Genomic DNA, 13,624 nt, shown 5'->3' with positions numbered 1-13,624 from the left:
AACTTTAATAACACTAGAAGGGTGACTTATCTATGCCATAGGCAGTGTGAGGTTGGCTTGGCACCCTGAGGGGAGTGCCATGTCAACTTAGTCATTTTCTCCCCACCAGCACACACAAGCTGGCAAGCAGTGTGTCTGTGCTGAGTGAGGGTTCTCCAGGGTGGCATAAGACATGCTGCAGCCCTTAGAGACCTTCCCTGGCAAAAGGGCCCTTAGTACCAGGGGTACCAGTTACAAGGGACTTACCTGGATGCAAGGGTGTGCCAATTGTGGAAACAAAAGTACAGTTTTAGGGAAAGAACACTGGTGCTGGGGCCTGGTTAGCAGGCCTCAGCACACTTTCAAATCATAATTTGGCATCAGCAAAGGCAAAAAGTCAGGGGGTAACCATGCCAAGGAGGCATTTCCTTACACCAGCCATATGCAAATCAGTCTTGACCCTGTCCCTCAAGGGAACAGTCCAGCCCAAAATGCCAAGCCAGGTCCTCTCTGGACTGGAAACAAGCATCCTAGGACCGGTTTCAGAATATCACCATTGATCAACAAGGCTAGTTTGAGTCCAGTGGCACAGTGAGCACGGTTCCCACGTCTGGACATACCATTCACACTTAGGGAATCTTTAAAAACACAAAAGGTGATGGATGGAGTGCCGAATAAAGCAAACACTCACCCCCAGTGACAAATCTGGGTGTATCCAGCATTCTTTTGCTCAACATATCACCCCAGTTTGGACCCAACCATATGCAAATCAATCTGGACTCTGGTTCTCACGAGAACAGGCCAGCCAAAATTGCCTAGCCAGGATCTCCCTGGACCTAAAACAAGTGTTTTGGAACAGGCTTCAGAACATCATCTTTCACCACCCAGGCTAGCTTCAACTCAGTGACACCGTGAGCAAGGGACCCAAGTCTAGACATACCCTTCAAACTTAGAGCAACTTTAATAGCACAAGAGAATGAAGGACAGAGTGCTGAACAATGCAAACACTCACCCCCAGTCACAGATCTGGGTTTAATCCATGGTTCTTTTGCTCACCATGGAACAACACTTTGGACCCAGCCATATGCAAATCAGTCTTGGCCCTGTTCCTCATGGGAACAGTCCAGCCCGAACTGCCAAGCCAGGATTTCCTTGGACCGGAAGCAAGCATTCTGGGACCAGCTTCAGAGTATGACTTTTCTCAGCCAGGCTAGCTTGAACCCAGTGAGACAGTGAGCAGGGGACCCATGTCTAGGAATACCCTTCCCACATAGGGCAATCTTCATAACCCAAAAGGATGATGGAGAGAGTGCTCAACAATGCAAACACTCACCCCCCAGACACAGATGCAGGTTTAATCCATCATTCTTCTGCTCACCATAGCACCCCCATTTGGACCCAAGCATATACAAATCAGTCTTGACCCTGTTTCATATGGAAACAGTCCAGCCCGACCTGCCAAACCAGGTCCTCTATAGAATAGGAAGAAACATCTTGGGACTGGTTTCAGAGTATCACCCTTTATCAACCAGGCTAGCTTGAATCCAGGGACACCGTAAACACTGGACCCATGTCTAGGCATACCCTTCCCACTTAGGACAACTTTAATAGCACAAAAGAATGATGAAGAGAGTGCTGAACAATGCACTCACCCCCAGTCACAGATCTGGGTTGAATCCATCATTCTTTTGCTCACCATGCCACCTCGGTTTGGACCCAGCCATATGCAAATCAGTCTTGACCCTGTTCCTCACGGGAACAGTCCAGCCCAAAAGGCCAAGCCAGGTCCTCCCTGGCTCAGAAACAAGCATCTTGGGATCTGTTTTACAGTATCATCCTTCATCAACCAGACTAGCTTGAATTCAGTTTCACAGTGAGCTGGGGACCCAAGTCTCGGCATATCCTTCCCACTTAGGACAACTTTAATAACACAAAATAATGAGGAACAGAGTGCTGAACAATGCAAACACTCAGCCGCAGTCACACATCTGGGTTTAATCCATGGTTATTTTGCCCACCATGGCACCCCAGTTTGGTCCCAGCCATAAGTAAACCAGTCTTGATCCTGTTCCTCATGGGAACAGTCCAGCCTGTACTGCCAAGCCAGGTTCTCCCACACCGTTAAAAAAAAACATCCTGGGACCATCTTCAGTGTATTACCTTGAATCCAATGGCACAGTGAGCACAGGACCCATGTCTGGGCATACCCTTCACACTTAAGACAGCTTTAATAACACAAAAGGATGATGAAGAGAGTGCTGAACAATGCAAACACTCACCCCCAGTCACAGATATGGGTTTAATCCATGGTTCTTTTGCTCAGCACGTCACCCCAGTTTGGACCCAGCCATATGCAAATCAGTCTTGACCCTGTTCCTCATGGGAACAGTCCAGCCCAAACTGCTAAACCAGGTTCTCCCTGGCCCAAAACCAAGGCCCATATTTATACTTTTTGACGCTAAACTGCGCTAACGCAGTTTAGCGTCAAAAAATTTTGCGCCGTCTAACGCCATTCTGAAGCGCCATGCGGGCGCCGTATTTATGGAATGGCGTTAGACGGCGCAATCAGACCGGCGCTGCCTGGTGTGCGTGGAAAAAAACCACGTACACCAGACAGCGCCGGCGTAGGGGGAAAATGGCGTATGGGCGTCTTAAAATGGGGCAAGTCAGGTTACGTCGAAAAAATCGTCGTAACCCGACTTGCGCCATTTTTTTTCGACGCCCATCCCCCATCAACATGACTCCTATCATTGTAAAGATAGGAGTCATGCCCCCTTTCCCAATGGCCATGCCCAGGGGACTTCTGTCCCCTGGGCATGGTCATTGGGCATAGTGGCATGTAGGGGGGCACAAATCAGGCCCCCCTATGCCACAAAAAAAAAAAAAAAAAAAACTTACCTGGACTTACCTTAATGTACATGGGATGGGTCCCTCCGTCCTTGGGTGTCCTCCTGGGGTGGGCAAGGGTGGCAGGGGGGGTCCCTGGGGGCAGGGGAGGGCACCTCTGGGCTCATTTTGAGCCCACTTGTCCCTTAACGCCATGCCTGACCCAGGCGTTAAAAAGCGGCACAAAAGCGCCGTTTTTGGCCACGCCCACTCCCGGGCGTCATTTTTGCCCGGGAGTATAAATACCACGTAAAGGCCTGGGAGTCATTTTTTAAGACGGGAACGCCTCCCTTGCATATCATTAACGCAAGGAAGGGGTTCACGCAAAAAAATGACGCCCACTCCGGGCACTTTGGCGCCCGAAGCGTCTAACGCCATAGTATAAATATGGCGTTAGTTGGCGTTAGTTTAGCGTCGAATTTGCGTCGAAAAAAACGACGCAAATTCGGCGCAACCAGAGTATAAATACGGCCCCAAGCATCCTGGGACCAATTTCAGAGTATCACCCATCATCAGTAATGCTAGCTTGAATCCACTAGCACAGTGAGCACGGGACCCATGTCTAGGCATGCTCTTCCCACTTAGGGCAACTTTAATAACACAAAAAGATGATGGATGGAGTGCTGAACAATGCAAATACTCACCCCCAATCACAGATCTGGGTTTATCCATCATTCTTTTGCTCACCATATCACCCCAGGTTGGACCCCACCATATGCAAAAAAGTATTCGCCCTGTTCTTAATGGGAACAGTCCAGCCCAAATTGCCTAGGCAGGTTCTACCTGTACCTGAATCACGGGGCATATTTATACTCCGTTTGCGCCGAATTAGCGTCGTTTTTTTCGATGCAAATTCGACGCAAAACTAACTCCATATTTATACTTTGGCGTTAGACGCATCTAGCGCCAAAGTTCATGGAGTTAGCGTCATTTTTTTGCGTGAACACCTTCCTTGCGTTAATGATATGCAAGGTAGACGTTCCCGTCTTAAAAAATGACTCCGATGCATATGCGTCGTATTTATACTCCCGGGCAAAAATGACGGCCGGGAGTGGGCGGGTCTAAAAAACCCGCATTAGCGCCGGATTTTAACGCCTGGGTCAGGGCAGGCGTTAAGGGACCTGTGGGCTCAGAATGAGCCCAGAGGTGCCCTCCCCTGCCACCCTTGCCCACCCCAGGAGGACACCCAAGGATGGAGGGACCCACCCCAGGGATATTAAGGTAAGTTCAGGTAAGTATTTTAAAAAAAAATAATTTGTGGCATAGGGGGGCCTGATTTGTGCCCCCCTACATGCCACTATGCCCAATGACCATGCCCAGGGGACAGAAGTCCCCTGGGCATGGCCATTGGGCAAGGGGGCATGACTCCTGTCTTTGCTAAGACAGGAGTCATTTCAATGGGGGTTGGTAGTGGAAAAAAAATGGCGCAAATCGGGTTGAGGCGATTTTTTTGCCTCAGCCTGACTTGCACCATTTGTGGACGCCCATACGCCATTTTCCCCCTACGCCGGCGCTGCCTGGTGTACGTCGTTTTTTTTAACGCACACCAGACAGCGCCGGCGGCTAACGTCATTCAATAAATACGGCGCCCGCATGGCGCTTCAGAATGGCGTTAGCCGGCGCTAATTTTTTTGGCGCAAAACTGCGTTGGCGCAGTTTTGCGTCAAAAAGTATAAATATGGCCACAAATGTTTTAGGACCAGTTTCAGAGCATCATCCTTCACCAGCCAGGCTAACCTGAACTCAGTGACAAAGTGAGCAAGGGACCCAAGTCTGGGCATACCTTTTAGAGCAACTTTAATAACACAAAAGAATGAAGGACGGAGTGTTGAACAATGCAAACACTCACCCCCAGTCACAGGTCTGGGTTTAATCCATGGTTCTTTTGCTCACCATGGTACCACTCTTTGGACGCAGCCATATGCATATCAGTCTTGGCCCTGTTCCTCATGGGAACAGTCCAGCCTGAAATGCCAAGCCAGTTTTTCCCTGGACCGGAAACAAGCATTCTGGAACCAGCTTCAGAGTATGACTTTTCTTCAGCCAGGCTAGCTTGAATCCAGGGTCACAGTGAGCAAGGGACCATTGTCTAGGCATACCCTTCCCACACAGGGCAATTCTCATAACACAAAAGGATGATGAAGAGAGTGCTCAACAATACAAACAATCACCCCCAGTCACAAATTCAGGTTTAATCCATCATTCTTCTGCTCACCATAGCAGCCCCGATTGAACCCAACCATATACAAATCAGTCTTAACCCTGTTCCTCATGGGAACAGTCCAGCCCAAACTACCAAGCTAGGTCCTCTATAGACCAGAAAGAAACATCTTGGGACTGGTTTCAGAGTATCACCCTTTATCAGCCAGGCTAACTTGAATCCAGTGACACAGTAAACACGGAACCCATGCCTAGGCATACCCTTCCCACCTAAGACAAATTTAATAACGCAAAAGGATGATGGATGGAGAGCTCAACAATGCAAACACTCACCCCCAGTCACAGATCTGGGTTTAATTCATGGTTCTTTTGCTCAGCATGCCACCCCACTTTGGACCCAGCCATATACAAATCAATTTTGACCCTGTTCCTCATGGGAACAGTCCAGTCCGAACTACTAAACCAGGTCCTCCCTGGCCCAAAACCAAGCATCCTGGGACCAGTTTCTGAGTATCACCCATCATCAGTCATGCTAGCTTGAATCCACTAACACAGTGAGCAAGGGACCCACGTCTAGGCATGCCCTTCCCACTTAGGTCAACTTTAATAACACAAAAGGATGATGGATGGAGTGCTGAACAATGGAAACACTCACCCCCCAGTCCCTGATCTGGGTTTATCCATCATTATTTTGCACACCACGTCACCCCAGTTTGGTCCCAGCCATACACAAATCAGTCTTGAACCTGTTCTTCATGGGAACAGTCCAACCCAAATTACCTAGCCAAGTTCTCCATGAATCTAAAACAAGTGCTTTGGGATCGGTTTCAGAACATCATCTTTCACCAGCCAGGTTAGCTTGAACTCAGTGAAACAGTGAGCAAGGTACCCAAGTCTGGGAATACTCTTCACACTTAGGGCAACTTTAATAACACAAAAGAATGACGGACGGAGTGGTGAACAATACAAACACTCACCTCCAGTCACAGATCTGGGTTTAATCCATGGTTCTTTTGCTCACCATGTGACCACACTTTGGACCCAGCCATATGCAAATCAGTCTTGGCCCTGTTCTTCATGGGAACAATCCAGCCCGAACTGCCAAGCTAGGTTTTCCCTGGACTGGAAACAAGCATTCTGGGACCAGCTTCAGAGTATGACTTTTCTTCAGCCAGGCTAGCTTGAATCCAGTGGCAAAGTGAGCAAGGGACCCATATCTAGGCATACCCTTCCCACATAGGGCAATTTTCATGACACAAAAGGATAATATAGAGAGTGCTCAACAATGCAAACAATCACACAGAGTCACAAATTCAAGTTTAACCCATCATTCTTCTGCTCACCATAGCATCCCCTTTTGAACCAAACTATATGCAAATCACTCTTGACCCTGTTCCTCATGGGAACAGTCCAGCCCAAACTGCCAAACCAGGGTATCTATAGACCAAAAAGAAACATCTTGGGACTGGTTTCAGAGTATCATCCTTTATCAACCAAGTTAGCTTGAACCCAGTGACACAGTAAACACAGGACCCATGTCTAGGCATACCCTTCCTACTTAGGACAACTTTAATAACACAAAAGGATGATGGCTGGAGAGCTCACCAATGCAAACACTCATCCCCAGTCACAGACCTGGATTTAATCTATTGTTCTTTTGCTCACCATGCCACCCCCATTTGGACCCAACCCAGGGATGTGGAATTCCTATTGCCCGATGCCTGGGACATCTTGTTTGGGGTCAAGGGCAACAAGTTTTTATGTTTACTTTGTCCTTGGGACAAGTAGGCCCAACCCTCTGCAGCACAAACCCTTTGGCTGCCTGTTTATAGAGAGTGGAACTCTCTGCAGTTGAGGTAATGTATTTCCAAAAGATAATGCTGTTCGAACTTGTATTTATGGTTCATTATTTGAAAGCCTTCATTATTAGGGTGAGTGCTGTAAATAAATGTTTTAAGGTCACACTTCACTACTGACGTTGGTTCCAGTACAAAAAAAAAAAACTGTGTATACACATGTTTGAAAAGTTTAGGCTATGAGGCTAAGTATAATGCTCCCAGAATGCTCTCTGATTAGATGCAAATGAAGTGTCATTTAGTAAAATATGTTGATGCATGCTAGTATTTCCCCAAAATATTTCTAATGGCAAATCAGTGTAACCATTTTCAACACGATTATGGGAAGCATGAAAATAAACAAACACTGACAAAGCCAACTGATCTGACATATTTTTATAAGTCTTTTAGTTTCATCAATGCATGTCTTGTTTTGACATGGCTTTTGTAACACTTTTTATTGTTGTGGGAGCTACCAGGCCCTCAACATTGTAACAAACACTGGCAAAAAAAAAAAAAAACGTTTTTGAACTCTAAAAGCACACGTTGCCACCAGTGGCATAACAAAGGCCCCGCAACCGACCTCCAGGGGGCCACTTCAACACAGCCCCTGCCCTGAGTGAGTCTGGAGAGGGGGGCTCCTCCATGTTCTTTGCAAAGGGGCACCCTCCAGTTTCGTTACTTCACTGATTGCCACTGTAGTTCCCGACACTGAACAAAACTACTTTGTGTGCCAATATGCTCCTTGTGGAAGAGCAGAATGCGATCACTCACAGTAAAGCCAGCCGAAAGAGAGAGAAATAGAAGTTTAATAAAAACAAAATGTCTTTGTTAACACCAGACCTAATTAGGGACCAAGACCCACATTGCGATGCACAAACCCAGTTTTGCGATTCGGTAACCTGGTTACCGAATCGCAAAACGGGTTTGCGACTCGGAATTAGGAAGGGGTTTTCCCTTCCTAATTGCGACTCGCACTGCAATGTAGGATTGTTTTGTGACCGCGAACGCGGGCGCAAACCAATCGCAGTTTGCACCCATTTCAAATGGGTGCTAACACTTTCGCAAAAGGGAAGGGGTCCCCATGGGACCACTGCCTGCTCTGAAAAAATGAAACGAAAACGTTTCATTTTTCGTTTTTGTAATGCATCTCGTTTTCCTTTAAGGAAAACGGGCTGCATTACAAAAAAAAAAAAAAAAAACCTTCTTTATTGAAAAGCAGTCGCAGACACGGTGGTCTGCTGTCTCCAGCAGGCCACCATCCCTGTGAGGGCCGCCATTCGCAAAGGGGTCGCAAATTGCGACACACCTCATGATTATTCATGAGGTGGGCATTTGCAAAGCCCTTGCGAATCACAGATGGTGTCAGGGACACCATCCTACATTCGGATTTGCGACTTGCAAATTGCGAGTCGCTCTGACTCGCAATTTGCGGGTCGCAAATCTGAACCTAGCTACATGTGGCCCCAAATTCTTAAAGAAAGTCACAAAAGTACACCCATGGTATATGCCGTACCCCTATAAAATATTTGTGAACTGTATTTTAGCATGGGTAAATATGATGTGTAGATTTGCTCATGTGAAAATCTATTGAGCATTTGCAAGTTCATTTTCCCTCCAGCCACTTTCTTCCCAACCCTGGAAGAAGTTCTAATTCTGCCATTGTCAGGAGTAAATGTCCAACCTTTCTTATTATGGGAAAATATTAGAGAGAAGCTGGTGAAAATCTTTAAAACATGCAGGTTAGTAGGTTTGCAGACTCAAAGGCATTCCAGCCCTGGAACTATTGCTTACTGCTTCCTCCAGCCCCAGTATGCAGATCTGCAGAAAGGTGGCAAAATAAGGAAATTGCTACAGTAGGGATTAAAACTGCAAGTATTCAAGCCCTACTATGGTAGTAGCCCTGGCATAATCAGAGAGGCTATTATCAGAGCTCTTACATAATGAGATTGCTGCCATAATTTGTCGCCACACTACATGGCACCAAAGGGACAAGTTGATCTTTTTACAGGACAAGTAGATTTGAAAAGCAACCTGTCCCCTGGACAAGTAGATATTTTAATAAATTGCACACCCCTGCCAACCATATGCAAATCAGTCTTGACCCTTTTCCTCATGGGAACAGTCCAGCCCGAACTGCCAAGCCAGGTCCTCTGTAGACCAGATGGAAGCACACTGGAACCGGTTTCAGAGTATCACCCATCATCAACCATGCTAGCTTAAATCCAGTGGAACACTGAGCATGGGACCCACATCTGGTCATACCCTTCCCACTTAAGACAACTGTAATAAGACAAAACGATGATGGAAGGAGTGCTGAACAATGCAAACACTCACCCCCAGTCACAGATCTGGGTTTAATCCATTGTTTTTTTGCTCACGATCCCACCCCAATACAAATCAGTCATGACCTGTTCTTCATTAGGAACAGTCCAGTCAAAAATGCCAAGCCAAATCCTTCTTGGACCAGAAACAAACATGCTGGGATCAGTTTCAGAGTATCACTCTTCATCAGTCAGACATGCTTGAATCCACTGGAACAGTGAGTTCAGGCCCCACATCTGGGCATACCCTTCTCACTTGGAACAACTTTAATAACACAAAAGAATGAAAGACGGAGTGCTGAACAATGCAAACACTCACCCCCAGTCACAAATCTGGGTTTAATCCATCGTTCTTATGCTCACAATGCCACCCCATTTTGGACTCAACCATATGCAAATCAGTCTTGACCCTGTGCCTCATGGGAACACTCCAGCCAAAACCATGCTAGCTTGAATCCAGTGGCACAGTGAGCACGGGACCTACATCTGGGCATACCGTTCCCACTTAAGGCAACTTTAATAACACAAAAGAATGACGGATGGATTGCTGAACAATGGAAACACTCACCTCCCAGTCACAGATCTGAGTTTACCCATCATTATTTTGCTCATCATATTACCCCAGTTTAGACCCAACCATACGTAAATCAGTCTTGAACCTGTTCCTCATGGTAACAGTCCAGCCCAAATTGCCTAGCCAGATTCTCCCTGGACCTGAAACAAGTGTCTTGGGACCAGTTTCTGAGCATCATCCTTCACCACTCAGGCTAGCTTGAACTCAGTGACACTGAGCAAGGGACCCAAGTCTGGACATACCCTTCCCACTTAGAGCAACTTTAATAACACAAGAGAATGAAGGACTGAGTGCTGAACAATGTAAACACTCACCCTTAGTCACAGATCTGGGTTTAATCCATGGTTCTTTTGCTCACCATGGTACCCCACTTTGGACCCAGCCATATACAAATCAGTCTTGGCCCTGTTCCTCATAGAAACAGTCCAGCCCGAACTGCCAAGCCAGGTTTTCCCTGGACCGGAAACAAGCATTCTGGGACCAGCTTCAGAGTATGACCTTTCTTCAGCCAGGCTAGGTTGAATCCAGTGGCACAGTGAGCAAGGGACCCATGTCTAGGCATACCCTTCCCACAAAGAACAACTTTTCTAACGCAAAAGAATGATGGAGAGAGTGCTCAACAATGCAAACACTCACCCCCAGTCACACATTCAGACTAATCCATAATTCTACTGCTCACCATACAACACCAGTTTTGACACAACCATATGCAAATCAGTCTTGACCCTGTTCCTCATGGGAAACAATAGAACCCAAACTGCCAAGGCAGGTCCTTCTTGAACCATAAACAAGCATCTTGGCAACGGTTTCAGAGTATCACACTTCATCAACCAGAATAACTTAGATCCAGAGGTACTGTGAACAGGGGACCCATGTCTAAGCATTCCCTTTACACTTAGGGCAACTTTAATAACAGAAAAGAATGACTGATGTAGTGCTCAACAATGCAAACACTCACTCCCAGTCACAGATCTGGGTTTAATCCATCATTCTTTTGCTCACCATGCCACCCCAGTTTGGACCCAGCCATATGCAAATCAGTCTTGAGCCTGTTCCTCATGGGAACAGTCCAGCCCAAAATGCCAAGCCAGGTCCTCTGTGGACCAGAAACAAGCATCTTGGGGCTGGTTTCACAGTATCAACCTTCATCAGCCAGGCTAGCTTGAATCCTTTTTTTTTTTTTTTTTTTAAAGTTTCAAAAACCGTTATTCAACTATTAAAAGACAGAATACATGGTAGCCAATCCGTGTTTCAGGTGGCACTACATTTGACAAGGTGAAAAACCACACACAGTACCAAGACCAACACCAGGTTAACATCTAGATGTTAATGCATTCAGAATTAAAATAAACTAAAAGCATGAATAATTAAAAGCAATGGGATAAAAGAAAAAAGCCAAAGATCAATCCCAATGAACACAGCAACTCCTGTGGTAGAAAAAACCCAAACCCCCCCCCCCAAAAAAAAGCATCCATCACCCATGATCACTCCAACACCATTCCAAGTATGTAGGCACCTTGCCCTTCTGAAATACATCTTTACACAAGTAATCGCGGACCAAAGAAGAACCCAGAGCATAGACCACTTGTGGGGAGAGAGCAACACCTTTGTAAAGCAGAAGATTTCTAGCCTTCCACAAAGCATCCTTCAAACAGTTCACCACTATCCAATATTTCTGACATGGGGAGCTGGAAACAAAGAGGCCAAAGATCACACCCTCTCTAGACAAAACCACATCAGAATTCAGGGATGAAAGCCATACGTCCGCCAAAGCCCACACCTGTTGTGCCATGGGGCAGTACCAAAAGAGGTGGTCACAGGATTCTTCCGCTAAACAACCCTTCCTGACACAAAAGGGGGCCCTAGAACATCGTCTCCTAACAAAAAAAGGCGGAGAGGCAGGCAACCATGTGCTGTGGACCATGCCAGGTCACAATGGATATTATGCAGGTACCGTACAGAAACATTTGCCCAAATAGCCTTAGAAGCCAGGTCTGAAAACCCCCTGACTGGTACCTGCTGCTGGTCCCCAGTAACAGATTTGCGAATGAGCATAGGTGAGATCAGGCCCAACGGAATCGTGTGTAAATTGTGAGTCCTAATGAATTTCCTGGCAGAAAAGTAAGCAAATGGGCAGGATTCTGAATGAGGCATGCTATTAGAGACAACCATGCCCCATGTTCTGCACACCAGAAAATTCAACAGAAAACTGGCAAAAAAATACCACTTCCTTTCTTCCTTATCCAGACAAATAATCCCTCTGATCATGGTGCAAATAAACAAAGATTGCAAAGTGAGACCAATGTTTGGAGCACTCTTGGCACCCAAAACCACAGGCTTAAACATGGTCACGCGGGCCACTCGTTCTTGCTTTCCTCCCCAAATGAACAGAAAAACCCACCTCTGTAGGAGTGTAAGGCAGTGTCGGGGGACGGGGTAAACCACTGCAATATACAGAAGGCTCGATAGAAATTCTGCCTTTGTAACAAGAATTTTACCGGTCATAGTAAGTGACCGCAAACCCCAAAGTGCAATCTTCTGCTTCACCTTGGACATGCATTCAGACCAGCTCTGCAAGCTACCACCTTCACCAAAGAACAGACCAAGAACTTTGATGCGGTCTTGCACTACCTTAAGGCCCCAATCCATCTATTCTTCCTTCCAGTTTACGTACAAACACTCACTCTTTGCCAGGTTAATCCTCGATGATGAAGCAAAGGAAAACCTACTACAATACCATAAAACCTGGCGGATGGAAATATTATTTGAACAAAAAACAGAGACATCGTCCATATAAGCAGAGGCAGTGACAGAAACCCCCCTACCTCCAGGGACAGGGCTCCCTTTAATCAGTTTATCAGCCCTCAGAGTTGCAAGAAAAGGTTCAATGGCCAAAATGAACAAGAGGGGGGACAAAGGACATCCCTGCCGTACACCTGACAAAACAGGAAAATAGGCAGTCAACGTGCCATTGACCATGACCCTGCTGAAACAATTGGTATACAATAAAGAAACCCAGGACCTAAAAGTTGGACCAAAATTCTAATGTTTTAAAACCTGAAACATAAAAGAGTGGTTTAGCCTATCAAAAGCCTTTTCCTGATCCAGGTTCAGCAAACACAGAGATAACCCACGGTCTTTAACATACGATAACACATCCCTAACAAAACATAAATTGTCAGATATCTTACGCCCAGGTATGCCACACGTCTGGTCTGATTCAACGACTGTGGAAACAACAGGCCGCAACCGAAGGAACAAAGTTTTAGACAATATTTTAAAGTCTACATTGAGAAGGCTGATTGGACGCCAGTTCTTTACATCGGCTCTATCACCTTTCTTCTTGTAGATAAGTCTTATGCAACCACCTCTCAAGGAATTGGGGAGCAATCCTTCCCTCATAGAACAACGAAAGACTTCAAGCAAGTCGGAGCCCACTAAGTCCCAAAACGTAGCATACAACTCTACAGGTATGCCATCAGAACCGGGGGATCTCCCCTTAGGCAAGCTGAGTATGGCCCTTTTGAGGTCTGCAAGCACCAAGTCCCCTTCAAGAACTTCCTTATCCTCTTCAGACAAAGACAACTGCAGATGTTGCATGAAAAAATTCCCAGTTGCATTGTCTGAAACTTTGGGCCCATATAAGTCGCTATAGAAATCATGCACACTGTCTCGGATTCCTTCAGTAGTGGTATGAGTGGTACCGTGGGAGTCCATCATGGCATCTATAATTCTCCCAGTAGCCCTCGCTTTAAGAAAGAAAAACCTAGAGCAAGTCTCATTGTTCTCCAGGAACTGAACCCTACTGCGGAGAATCAACCCTTTAGTAAAATCATGGTACAAGGAGGATAACCTCTGCTTGCACA

This window comes from Pleurodeles waltl, chromosome 12 (genome assembly GCF_031143425.1).
Source record: "Pleurodeles waltl isolate 20211129_DDA chromosome 12, aPleWal1.hap1.20221129, whole genome shotgun sequence".
In the NCBI taxonomy this organism is placed as follows: domain Eukaryota; kingdom Metazoa; phylum Chordata; class Amphibia; order Caudata; family Salamandridae; genus Pleurodeles; species Pleurodeles waltl.
Note: the sequence above shows the minus strand (reverse complement) of the source record.